Source organism: Monodelphis domestica, chromosome 8 (assembly GCF_027887165.1).
Source record: "Monodelphis domestica isolate mMonDom1 chromosome 8, mMonDom1.pri, whole genome shotgun sequence".
In the NCBI taxonomy this organism is placed as follows: Eukaryota; Metazoa; Chordata; class Mammalia; order Didelphimorphia; family Didelphidae; genus Monodelphis; species Monodelphis domestica.
Genome location: NC_077234.1, coordinates 38995688 through 39005734, shown reverse-complemented (window position 1 = coordinate 39005734; position 10047 = coordinate 38995688). Strand labels below are relative to the sequence as shown.

General features: G+C 37.0%; 1 long non-coding RNA gene across 1 annotated transcript; it reads left to right on the top strand.

Moving 5' to 3' along the window:
• Window positions 1-284: 284 nt before the first annotated feature.
• LOC103100759 (uncharacterized) lies at window positions 285-8260 on the top strand. The gene is made up of 2 exons (XR_471856.3): window positions 285-584; window positions 6760-8260. It is a non-coding gene; the product is annotated as an uncharacterized LOC103100759 (long non-coding RNA).
• The last annotated feature ends 1787 nt before the right edge of the window (window positions 8261-10047 follow it).

The window sequence follows — 10047 nt, the reverse complement described above, 5'->3', positions numbered from 1 at the left end:
CCAATTTTAATGTTAACATACTTTCCCCTCTTGCAGGCTCCTGCTCTGGAAGGCACCTTAGAAATCATTTGTCATCTAATGACAGGATCACAGATTCAGACCCAGACAGACTCTCGGAGGTCATCTAGGCTGATCCCTTCATTTTACAGATAGGGAAACCAAGGCTCATGAAGATGAAGTCACACAGGTGGTGAGTGTCAGAGGTGGGATTCAGACGCAGGTTCTGCTGATTACAAGTTGTTGAGGAGGGCGAGCATCATCACTTCTGTGCCCAAGCTCATGGGGAAAAGAAGCCAGTAAATCAAAGCAGCAGAACCATAAATGAGGGCACAGACATGGAGATCTTTCTCCATCGTTGAGATGTAGCACCCTGAATAGTTTAACTTTCAAAGGTCGGTTAACCCCTGTTAATTGCTTTTGTAAGACAGGGGAGTCAATGGTGCCTGTTCAAATGCTCGGAGAATCTGAGAAGAGAGGATTGGAATGATCAGCTCTGGCTCTGCACTGATGGGTGCATGAGTCACAAATGTTTCCACATGCAGAGCCAGCCATCAAACGGACTGAGGACCTGTCAGTGGGACCAGGTGAGGCTTGGCCAAGACATTGAATTTGCTCTTTCACAGAGTAGAGATGGAGAGAGAGTTTTTTTTAAAAACAGAAGAAAGCGTCTTGTAAAAGGCTCATTTGAACACATGGAATGTTTTCACAATATTTATTTGCCAGCTCTTTTCTCCTTGATTGCTTCTCTTTTGAATGCTGGGTCCTTGACTAGAATGATAGACCTTTATTACCAGAAGTTCTCTAGGCTTCTTTCCTGCTTTAATAAGGTCATCTGCTCCTTTGAGCTGGTAGGAACAAGCCATTTTTAATTGGAAAGGAACTCCGAAGTCATCCAGTCTATGTAAACATTGAGTCCCAACGTTTCCTCTGAGTCATATAAAGGGCAACTTGTAGCTTAGAAATGGGAACTCAGGTGATAGGTGCTTATATATTTAGATTTGGAAGGGATGTTAGAGGTCAGCTACTCCAACCTTCCTATTTTACAGATGAGAAACTGAGGCTCAGAGAAGGCAGGTAACTTGTTCAATGTCACACAGATACCAAGTGGCAGAACTAGGATTTGAACGGATGCCTGGTGACTCCAAGTTGTCATCCCGCATGGTTCTCATTTTTCTGCTGAGAAATCCAAAGTGAAGAAAAGTCAGGAGTCTGGTTCAGACCACACAGATAATAAATAGCAGAGCCAGGATTTAAACTCAAGTTTTGTGACTTCTTCCCTAGGATTCTTTCCAGTGCATCTTTCTGCCACAGAATACATATATGAATGTACTTTAGTAGGAAAAATCTGAAATGGCCCTTTTAAAAATAAATCATGAGAACAGGGCAAAGAGAAGTAGCTTTCTATTATCTGGCATAACATGAGATGGGGCAACATATAGAAATGAAATCCAAATTTTAATTTGTAATCTGAAACTCTTTTGATGCCCACTAATCCTCATTTTTTACAGATGCTAAAAAGCAGCAAAAATATTTGGCCATTTTCTTCCCTTTGCCTGCCAACTAATGAACATCAAAGTAGATCAAATCAGGAGGAAATAGTCCAAGAAAATACACAAACCACGGGAGATCTGTTCTTGAAAATGGTACCTAAATGTCTTCAATACTGAAATCAGTTGTGAATTTCCCAGATATAAATATCTGTCTTTCTTGAAATAGGGATTGGTTTAAGGAAAGGCAGATGCTGTTGCCAAGGGGTGCCCTCTGGTGCCTACTTTGTGACTATACACAATATAGCCCTGCTTTGGCTATCTATGTGAATTGACTTTCCTTGGTGTGGTTTGCTGGGAGTTGGAAGTACTTGGGGGAGTATGAATGGGGAGGACTTTGAAGCCTGAAGGCTCTACTGTTCAAAAGTGTCTTATTTACTGAGGACTGAGATATGGAATTCTACTGTATTTAGTTTGCCTTCCTTGTGGTCCCTCCTTTAAAAAAAATTATTTGTTGCATTAAAATATCTAGTTCATTCCCTCCTATTCTCCCAGCCCACCATTACTGAAAGCATCATTTGATAAAAAGATATATTTATATATAAACTATGTCTTATTTATTTCTATTTATCAATTTTCTCTCTGGAGGTGGACATACACAAGTCATTCTTCAAACACTATTTCTGTGGTTGTACATAGTGTTCTCTTGGTTCTGCTCGTTATACTCTTCAAAATTTCATGGAGGTCTTTCCATGTTTCTTTTTTTCCCCAAAATTAACCTGCTAGTCATTTCCTACAGCATTATACTATTCCATCACATTCAGATTTCACAACATGTTTAACAATTCTCCAATTAAAGGACATCCTTTAAATTTCTAGAGAGAAGAAAGCTACTCTAACTTTTTTAGAACATAGAGGTTCTTTTCCTTTTTCCCTGATCACCATAAAGAATAAATCTAATAGTGGTATTTCTGGGTCAGAAGGTATACCCAGATTTGAAACTTTTTGAGAATAATATCAGATAGCTCTCCAAAGTGATTGGATCAGTTCACAATTCCTCCAACAGTGTATTTATGTTCCTATTTTTCTACAACCTCTTCAACCTTTGTAGTTTCGCCCTTTTATCATTTTAACCTATAATTTTAATGATACCTCAGAGTTGTTTTGACTTGCATTTCTGTAATCAACAATGATTTTGAGGATTTTTCATGTAGTTACATATAGCTTTGATTTCTTCATCTAAAAACTGTCTAGTCATATCTTTTGAGCATTTGTCAATTTGGGAAATGACTCCTATTCTACAAATTTGACACAGTTATCTATATATTTTAGATATGAGACCTCTATTTGAAAAAAAAACTGTCTGTAATTTTCTGTTGGCTTATTGCTTTCCTTCTACTCCTGGTTACATTTGTTTTATTTGTACAAAATCTTTTTAATTTAATATATATACTCAAAATTATCTATTTTTAATCCCACAATGGTATCTCTTGTTTATTTACAAAATCTTCTATCCATAAATCTGATAGATGATGTTACCTGCTCTTCTAATTTGCTTATAATAACTCCCTTTATGATTATGTCAGATATTCAGTTTGATCCCCTTTTAATAGGTAAATTCATTTCAATTGAGGTCAATAAGTATTTCTTGAGTACTTATTATGTGCTAAGTATTGTTCAATTGTTTCAGTCATATCTGACTCTTCATGACCCCATTTTCAGTTTTCTTGGCAAAGATACTGGAGTGGTTTGTCATTTCCTTCTCTAGTTCATTTTACAGATGAGGAAACTGAGGCAAACAGGGTTAAGTGATTTGCTCAGGGTCACATAGCTAGTAAGTGTCTGAGGCCAGATTTGAACCTAGTTCTTTTTAACTTCAGGCTCCATCCACCATATCACCAAGCTGCCTCATGTGCAAGGTATTGGGGGGGGGGGGAAGCAAAAAAGAAACAGAACTTGGCCTCAAAAAGCTTACTTAATATTAATGGTTAGCACATGTGTATCACTTTAAATCGATTATTCCATTCAAAGTCAGGTTCTTAATCTTTTGGCAGTCTGATGAAACTTATGTGTCCCTTTCTCAGAATAATGTTTTTAAAGTCATAAAATTAAACACAGGATTACAAAGGAAAACAATTATATTGTAATACAGTGATTAAAATATAATGGGGAAAAGTCCACAGACCCCAGTTTGAGAGCCCTTAATCTAAAGGAAGACATTATGTACATTCATTAGTAAGCAGGACATATATCATATATACACACACACACAAGGGGGTTCCCACTCACCCCAATCCATCAGTCAGTCCATCAGTGAAGAAGGTATTGAGAAAGTTTCCAATAACTTCATCACAATGCGTAGAGAAGCCCCTAATCAATGTGAAAGAAACTCAGAACTTTGGATCGTAGGCTAAAAGGCTGACATGATGTAGGAAACAGCTTTTATTAGGTCAAGAAGATTATTGAGTGAAGACTCTTAGACTTTACAAAAAGGTATAAATAAAAATATATTAAGAAGAGCAATTAGTCTAGGACTAATTGCTAGGACTAAGCTCATTATAGCAATGAAACAGTTTGGTGGTAGATGACTTTGGGAACTGCAGATTCAAGTCTCAGAGTTTGAGTTTGAGTTAAATCCATGGGAATCACTCAGGTGAAGGGAGTTTCTTTTTGTTTTCCTCTCCTCTCCTTCTTCCCCCATTCACCATGATAGAAGAGAGACTAGAACAATGACAAACAATGAATCCAGGAGTCACATCAAAGACATGACAGTGAGGGGTGGGAAGGAGAGCAAAAATAAAGAACAAGGAATAGATATTTGGACAGAGCTAAGGTAAAAATTTATTTTTCTTGAATAAACATTTACTTTAATTTAGTACATATTTATAACAAATCACACATATTCTATTATCTATTTATTATGTTATATAACAAAATAAAATTAAAAAAATATCTTCTAGTAACCAACAGCTTCCAATTTACCTTTTGGTCATATGTGTTCTCTCCACATGTACTTGACTACCATCATTCTCTTCTCCTAGATTCTTAGTGTATTTTTGAGAAAATGTGTTTTTTTAGGAAAAAAGATTTTGTTTCAATGTTCTTACAAGACCTCAGTAAATAAATACCTTTACTAAACACAAATTGACATCACTGGCTGATAATGAAAAGAATACTGGTGGAGACTTGTGAGCAACAGTACTATAAAACCAGATCCTCAAGGTTATTCTCTAGAATTCAGAACAGAGAAAAATTAAGCTGTCCTAACTTCTGATTGTACACCTATGGAAGAATGGCCTTTGAGAGGGTGCCAACAGCTGACTCAGGGAGAAACATATTGGTATCTAGTTATTAGGTTAGAAATGGATGATTAAACTAATTCATGCTAATTTGTTACTACTTATCAAATATTTTCTTTTGAGCATTAGTCCAGATCTAATAAGATGTGATTCAATATAAATATAATATCTGGCATTTGATTTAAAAATAGGTTAACTTCACAAATGAAAGACAAGGAAGAGCTGGAAATTTAGGATTATGTTATGATACACTAAGGCACACAGAAAGTGCAGTACTAGGTCTTCTGTACTCTCCCTTGGCCAGTCCCCAACTGAAACTTTGTATTTACTTCTGCATGCCATATTTTAAGAAGGTTATTGATGAGCTCAGCTCTCACCAAAGGATGTAACCAGAATGATGAAGGACTTTGAACTCAATTCTTGTTTTATGAAGGATCAGAAAAAGGAAATGGTAATGTTTAGCTTGAAGAAGAAAAGATATGACTTGAGGTGAGCGGTAAAGAAGGGAGGGATAGGAGAAAGACCAAAAGAACATAATCATTTCTAAATATTTGGAGGGTATTAATGTGAAAAAGTACTTAAAACAAATGGTAGTAGTTGTAGAGTGGTAAGAGGTAGACTTTCTGATCAATTAGAGGTAAGAACAAAAGGGATTTTTCTTCAAGCAAAGCCAGGTGACCCCTTGTTGGGTATGTTATCTGTGAATCTTGAAATTTCTCAGACTTGTGAATGTTAAAAGATTCTCAGACTCTACTTTAGAACATTTGGTTAAGACCATTACCCATTTTAAACAATGAAGCTACTTAGATCTAAAATGTGAGAACTCTACTTAGATCAGAAATGGGAAGACCTCTACTCCCCCATACTTAAGACTGCTTTAGGGAAGAAAACTCCTTGCAAAACAATGAAAAATACTTAACCCCATACTTAAGCCATGCCTATTTTTAAAATTAATACAATAGGGTGCTAAGTACCTATAAAGGTCAGGCAACTTGTGAATTTACAAGGAGCAAAGAGGTGAAAACTTATTCAGAAGTTTTTTTTCTGGTTCAAACTTACTAAAAGGATTAGTTGACTCAGCTGTGTTTTTTTCTGGTTCAAACTTACTAAAGGGATTAGTCGACTCAGCTGTGAATTCAGAATGGGCTGTCCTTTCGAAAACATCTACTGTGATTGGTAGATGGAAGAACTTAGGGGAGGTGACATAGGAGAAAACCCCCTATATAAGAAAAAGGAATCTCTTGAGAAGGAAAAGCTCTTGAGAGACAGGTTCTAAGGAGGGTCTCTTGAGAAGAAGCTCTTGAAGGACAATCTCTAAGGAGGTCTCTCAAGGGAGGCTAACTCTGGCTGGAACTCTCTCTGGGGAGATTCTGTCACTAGATTCCTTGCTTGGACAGATCTTGTGGTGAGTGATTAAGGACTGACTGATCTTTTCTCTTAGGGCTTAGGTCTGGGTTGGCCAGGACTGGCCAGGGCCAGCTTATCCCTTTCTCATTATTCCCTCTTTTTCTCTTTTTCTCTTTCTTTAATTCCTCATTGTATTATTAATTAAAGTCTCTATAAAACCCAGTTGACTTGGGTATATTTATAATTGGGAATATTTCCCTGGTGACCACCTTATATATTTGATTTGAAACAAGACACTGTAGTGAAAACTTATTTCCTGAGGTCAAATTTACTCACCCACTCTTATATCTATCACGATTTATATCTTCCACTATGTTAACTCACTACAGTTTACAACCTCAACTATTTTAACTCTTACAGTTTATGGCAGACAACTCTTTTAAATGCCACATATCTAGAAGAAACGTGGTCAAAAGTGGATTGGGCTAAATGAGTTCTGGGGTCTCTTCCAAATCTAGAGTTTGAAGATTTTGTAATTTTGTGATTCCATGAGAGAATTTCGTATGATGTGTGACACTTACTAATTGTGTGACACTAAACAAGTCACCTTTCCCTTTTTACTTCAGTCTCTGCATCTGAAAATGAGCTGGAGAAAGGAGTGGCAAACCACTCCGGTAACTTTGTCAAGTCACACATATCTGAAATGACTGAACAACCACAAGAACAATAGATTGTTTGAAGATGACAGTTATTCCCTGCCATGTGAAACAGAAAAGACTACATGGAAGAAGTTGAGAGAAGATAAGTAAATATAACCACATCAAATATGTATACCAGTTGCTTTTTGATAGTTCTATGCATTTGCACAAACTGGACCATTAACCCTTGGAGTATAATTAATTGCCTCTTGACTATTAACCATTTATGTGACCTTCATAGAGTCCTCCATTCTTCCTAAGACTCAGTTTCTTCATTTGTAAAAAGGAGGAGCAAGGCAAGTTCCTTCTAGCTTTATCTACCTTCCTCAGAACTTTTAAGATCTCTTTCTTAAGTTTTTTGACTATGGAAATCACTTGATTACATTAATCATGAAACAATAAAAGTTCTCGAGAATGCGGCAGAGGGGCCTGTGGGCAAGGGATTGAGAGATTGTCCTTGTCCAGATAGTCATAAAGTTAGCAGAAGTGATCCACCTATCATTCTGGAGTAATACAGCTGAAGGGAAAGATTATTTTGCTCTCTCATCAGTTCTGGAAAGGTCTTCCTGACAAAAACTTTTTCAACATGGCATTCATCACTGATCCATTCTTTATTCTGACCTAATCTTGTGCATGAAAAAAAGATTATGGAAAAAAATGATGATTCCTGGCTACAATTAGAGTATACTCATATAATACACCTAGCACATTAAATCAGATGGAACTAGTGACTTTTTCCAGGAATTCTACACATTTTCCACAACTGTGAACATGCAACATATTAATACAAAAGCAATTTAAGAATTGAGAAAGGCATGATAATTTTCTTCAGATGTCTGAAGGGATGTCATGGTAAAGAGGAATTAGACCTCGTTTGCTTGGCTCTAGATGGCAGAATTAGAAAGTTACTGAGAGACAAATTTGACTTGGCACCAGGAAAAGTCTTCTAACAACTAGATGGTGAGTCCTCTCTTTCTAGTAGTCCTTGAGTAAAGGCTTATTAACCCCTTGCTGGGGGATATTTCAGCAGGATCTTTGTACATGCATGATTCAGACCAGATAGAGATTTCTTGTCTCCTCCTTTGCACTAGGTTCTTGTGCTTTCTAATTAGCTGCCAACAGACCATAATTATGCGAGGTACTAAATCTGTTTATTTATTCTAAATATTCCCTTTCATTTATAAATCCCAGTGTTCACCTACAAGATCACTTTATCTTATCACAAAACCTATTACTACAAACTTAATTAAAGATAACATGATTTTAGTGGGAAAGTGCATATGAGCAGAAAATGGTACCTGGAAAGCCTAGAATAGCATGATTCACAGGATTTAGAGAAAATTAATAACTGACAAATTATTTCCTTTTCAGGTTTAAATAAATTAAATTTATGATGTACCCGATATTTCATAAGGGCTACTCTAAAACACATTTTGCTTCATTGCATATTCTTGATAACATTTTAAAAAATACAGAAGTGATGAGTGAAGAAGTATATGGTTATCTTAATGTTATGATTACAGAAATACTGCATAAGAGATTTGAGTAACAGAGATTCAGACAATTATGTGGAGTATCCTGAACATAGGTCTTATATTATCATCCTAGGAGAGAATCGGAGCATCACAGATTCTCATAGCTAGAAAGAAACTTAGAAACCATATATTCCAACCTATTCATGAATAAGAATATGCTATAAGTAATCAGCCTCAAGGTAATACAGATTTTGTTTGAAGATTACTAGCAAGGGAAAATAAAAGTAATAATCTTGAACATTTACAAAAGACTTTACACACATGATTCCATTTGGTCTTCTTCATATACCTATGATATGGTATATTTATCCTTATTTTGTGAATGAGGAAATTAAGGCTTGGCTTAAGTGGACCATCTAAGGTTATGAGCTAATGAGTGTTAGAGGGAGAGTTTGAACCTTGGCCTTCCTGACTCAAAGTCCAACACTCTTGCCCTTACCAGAGACCTTTTGGTGAACCTTTTCTGAGTTTGAGTACCCAAAAGTCAAATTTAAGCTATCTATAATCCCCCATATTACCAGAGAGAGAGAGAGAGAGAGCTGATGGAGGTAGTGCTTGCCTTGGGCAGTTGGACAGAGGGGAAAGGCATACAAAAATGTCCTCAGATGCTGAGAAGAGGGGGAATGGAGCAGCTCCCTCTCTACACTCAAGCCACTTCTTTGCCAATGCTACCATAGACCACTTAACTTTTGGATAGCTCCAAACTAATTTTTTAAGGTTTAGAATTTTTTACCTTCGTGGTTTAATGTAATTTTCTGAAATGTCTCAAATCATTCATCAGCTTTAGATACTGACAACATTCTACTTGGCCACTGGGAGAAGACAAAATATTACCTTTCAGGATGTTCAGCTCCAGAGTTAGCAATTTCTAAAGAGGAATAAAAAGAACATATTAAAAATAGGGCAATTTTGCTTTTAGGGATATGCTCCTTGATTCCCCCAATCTCTTGCATCTCTCTCAGATTTCATTTTATATATATCTGAGTCCCATGTCATTGGTTTGTTTTTAACAAAATGCTTATTAACTAGATGCTAGATTAACTAGAGCCAGATGAGTCTTTTGATCATTGTGAAGATAGAATTAACTCTCCCCTTGTCTATTTTTAGCTAAACAAATCAAGAATTTAAAGTACCCCTACTTGACACTAACCAAGAGAGCTCACAAGTCACTTACTAGAGTAAGCTCATACCTCCAAAAGTCACAGCCCCCCCCCCCCCGCACCCCCCTGGCAGTGCTAGGCAAATTGAAAGACTACAATTGATTCCTGTAAAGTGAGGGAGCAACAGGAAGTGTTGTCAAGAAAACTGCTTTAAAAAGGCCAGCTTGAGGATTCAGTCTCTCTGCATCAGTGAGCTGGACTGGAGGAGGAGACTTTCCCCCTGGATCCTGTGTTGGCTTGCTGAGTGAGTAGGTGGTTTTCCTTTCCTGGCTTCTGGAGATTGATCCCCTTCCTGGTGTTTGGAGAGATTGGTTCTAGAGATTCCTTTCCTGGCTTGGAGGACACTCTTTCCCTGGATCCTTTGTGTCTTGTGGTGGTAAGTGGAGTGATTCCTTACTTGGTTCTTCGTTGAGGAGACCCTCTCTGCTCATTGGCACTTCAATGGGACACTCCTATCAGCATGAGTTCTGTTGAGAATCTTGGAAGTCTTAGCCTTGTGTGCACTGAAGTTTCTCAATAGA